Source organism: Eutrema salsugineum, unplaced genomic scaffold, assembly GCF_000478725.1.
Source record: "Eutrema salsugineum unplaced genomic scaffold, Eutsalg1_0 scaffold_14, whole genome shotgun sequence".
NCBI lineage: Eukaryota > Viridiplantae > Streptophyta > Magnoliopsida > Brassicales > Brassicaceae > Eutrema > Eutrema salsugineum.
The window spans coordinates 1,500,076-1,503,481 of record NW_006256877.1 but is presented as its reverse complement, the minus strand read 5'-3'; the positions used below and the strand labels follow the sequence as shown (position 1 = coordinate 1,503,481).

The following is a 3,406-nucleotide window of genomic DNA, read 5'->3' as shown; positions in this document are numbered from 1 at the left end:
CCTCCTCTTCCTTACAACAACAATAACAACCTGTTAGAAAGGAGAGCAAGATAAAGAGCTGCTCATCTAGAGAGGTTGGGAATGGAACAGCATGTGGAACAAGCTGAGCATCAGGCTCAAGCTGAAAGGAATGAACAGCAGGCGTTTGTGAACCAGAATATGGCACAAAGGAATGAACGCCAAGCTCAAGTGAATCAGCAACAAGCGGCTAGGAATGAGCGGCTAGGAATGAGCAGCAAACTAACCTTCTTATCTAAGTTCTTCTCCATTTCAATAATAGCCAAGCGGAGGAACCAGATATCAAGCTTTACCCAGCACAACAATGAAAGCTTTGGGGAAGCTTGGGAGAGGTTTAGAAGCTACACAAACTAATGTCCGCATCATGGCTTTTCTGAGGCTTCACTCTTGAGTACCCTGTATAGAGGAGCCCTTCCAAAGATCAGAAATCAGTTAGACACAGCCTCAAATGAGAACTTTTTGGGTAAAGAGATTAATGCTGCTTACGTGTCTCCAGACCGAGCTTTTCCACCATAGTGGTACTAGCAACATTCGTACAACTCCCACCATCGATGATAAGGCTGCAAACCTTTTCCAGCACATGGCACCGTGTGTGGAACAGGTTCTCCCGTTGGTCTTCCTCTCTGACCAGTTCTTGGGCTAATAGAAATCGCCTTGCAACTAACAGCTCTCCCTTGGCCGCATATTCCTCAGCGTCTTCATCATCATATTTCGGACCAGTGTCTTCTTCTCCCTCAGACACGATCTCACCTGAATCAAGAATCAACATGGCACGCTTATTCGCGTAATGCCATTTACCTCAGCATTTAAAGCACTCGATGTCTCATGTCCTAGCCGGTGTAGCCTCAGCTTTTCCTCGGTAGTCAGCTGTGGAGGAACTTGGCTTGGTTTCTGGTTTAGGCCGGGTATCGGACCGGGCTTTAATCATCTTCTCATCATCATCTATCCATCATCTATCTATTATCATCAACTAATCATGTTTAAGTTGATCATTAGCTTTAATCCTTGTTTTGAGTTCTTAGTTGTCATTAATCATCCAAACCTCACTCATTTGGCTTGAATTAAGGGATTGATACTGCATCTTAGTGTCTACACATGATGGATTGATACCCTTTGTACTGCAAAGTGACAAAAGGGATTGATAACCCCTCATTTAGACACTTGGCTGTGCGGGATGGGAAGGACTTGACCAACTCTCACACTTGACACTTTACCCATTTGAGCCGGGTCAGTATCCAGTTTGTCCTGGGCTGACCCGGTCTGAAGTAGGGAGTATAAATATGTTTTAGGGTTTTTTTCCAAGACTTATCTCATTTTCCCTTAAGCTTTTTGCCTCTTTTGTGAAAGAACACCTTTTGAGAGAGAGATCTCCCATTTCTGTCTAGTCCAAGAGAGTTTAAGAGCTTTAATCATCTTCTCATCATCATCTATCCATCATCTATCTATTATCATCAACTAATCATGCTTAACAACACATCTTTCAAAGGATTAAGTGTGTTAATCATGATTAGTGAGTAGTCACCTCATTAGAGTTCTAGATATGTAGGTTAAGGTGACTCAAGGGTTTGATTAAGTTAGCTTAGGACTAGATTTATGCATCTTTGTTCTTGTTTAACTGATCTTAATGCTGGGTTTCTGAAAATCACTTAAACCCAGATTCGAGACATTTCATGCACCAAAAGTGTTTGATGAAATGTCTGAACCAATTAATTCAAGAGTCTAATGTTTGATTCACATGGGAATGTTTTTTTGAGCTTAGATGGTATATCAGGATTGGTTTATAATGCATCTCTTTCTTTTGTTTCTCTAATGATGATTGGGTATGGACTAAGTTTGAGATTGTGTTTTGATGCTTGAGAAAGATTGAAACTTGTATTGAATCCTGAGCTGCTTAGATCATTTATCACCTTGTTCATTAGCTACTTAGTTAGATCCTGAAAGCACCCTAGCCAACTATCATATCTAAAGCTCTATACTTCATCATACTACATTCATCATCATTGTTTTAGTGTCTTGCTTGTTTAGTTTGATTTCTAATCTTGTTTAGTCTTGTTTAAACTTTCTTGTTTGCCTTTGTTACTTGTTTGAAACCAAAACTGTCTATCTTGCTTGAATTAATTTAAAACTTACATTGACTAGTGCCTAATCTCACCCAAAAAGGTTTGACACCCTTTGTACTACATGATTAAGGGATTGATAACCCATTAAGAGCCTTGAAAACTCTTACGTATCGATTGGCGCCGTTGCCATTTGAGTGATTAGTTTAGCATTAGTTACTGAGTTGAACTTGAGATTAAGCTTTCTTTTGTTTTACTGATCAGACTTCAAGTTTTGTCTTTGAGTTACAGGTGTATGAGAACAAGATCAAGGAGTACTGACCCTCCTCTTCCTTACAACAACAATAACAACCTGTTAGAAAGGAGAGCAAGATAAAGAGCTGCTCATCTAGAGAGGTTGGGAATGGAACAGCATGTGGAACAAGCTGAGCATCAGGCTCAAGCTGAAAGGTATGAACAGCAGGCGTTTGTGAACCAGAATATGGCACAAAGGAATGAACGCCAAGCTCAAGTGAATCAGCAACAAGCGGCTAGGAATGAGCAGCAAGCTCACAACCATCAACAGCCACAAGTTCCAAGGCATAAAGAGCCTCCACCAGTGTTTGTGGGAGAGAATGACCGAGCCAATGCACACCAATACAGGGCAGGCATTCAAGCTTCTCCAGTCCAAAACAATAACTTTGAGGTGAAGGCATCTTTGCTTGACATGGTTCAGAATTCAAAGTTTCATGGCCTACCTGTGGAGGATCCACTAGAGCATTTGGATCAGTTTGAAAGGGTGTGTGATCTGACTAAGATCAATGGAGTTTCAGAAGACAGTTTCAAGCTAAGGTTTTTCCCCTTCAGAATGGGAGATAAAGGTCATCAGTGGGAGAAAAACTTACCAAGAGGATCAATTCAGACGTGGGAGCAGTGTAAACTAACCTTCTTATCTATGTTCTTCTCCATTTCAATAATAGCCAAGCGGAGGAACCAGATATCAAGCTTTACCCAGCACAACAATGAAAGCTTTGGGGAAGCTTGGGAGAGGTTTAGAAGCTACACAAACTAATGTCCGCATCATGGCTTTTCTGAGGCTTCACTCTTGAGTACCCTGTATAGAGGAGCCCTTCCAAAGATCAGAAATCAGTAAGACACAGCCTCAAATGAGAACTTTTTGGGTAAAGAGATAAATGCTGCTTTGGAGCTGGTAGAAAACTTAGTTATGAGTAATGGTACTTATGGGGAGGATTTTGATAGAGCAAACAGAAATGATAACTCAAGTAAAGAGCAAAGGATGGAGAGAGACATTAGAGAGCTGCAGAGTAACTTTGATAAAGTGTTAGTGGCAA

The 3,406-nt window shown here is 41.0% G+C and overlaps 2 non-coding genes across 2 annotated transcripts; both read right to left on the bottom strand.

Annotated features, from left to right (window-relative positions):
- Window positions 1–282: 282 nt before the first annotated feature.
- LOC112088638 lies at window positions 283–389 on the bottom strand. Its single transcript, XR_002900584.1, has one exon. It is a non-coding gene; the product is annotated as a small nucleolar RNA R71 (small nucleolar RNA).
- A 2,647-nt stretch (window positions 390–3,036) lies between these two features.
- On the bottom strand, window positions 3,037–3,143 carry LOC112088637. The gene has a single exon (XR_002900583.1). It is a non-coding gene; the product is annotated as a small nucleolar RNA R71 (small nucleolar RNA).
- Between the last annotated feature and the right edge of the window lie 263 nt (window positions 3,144–3,406).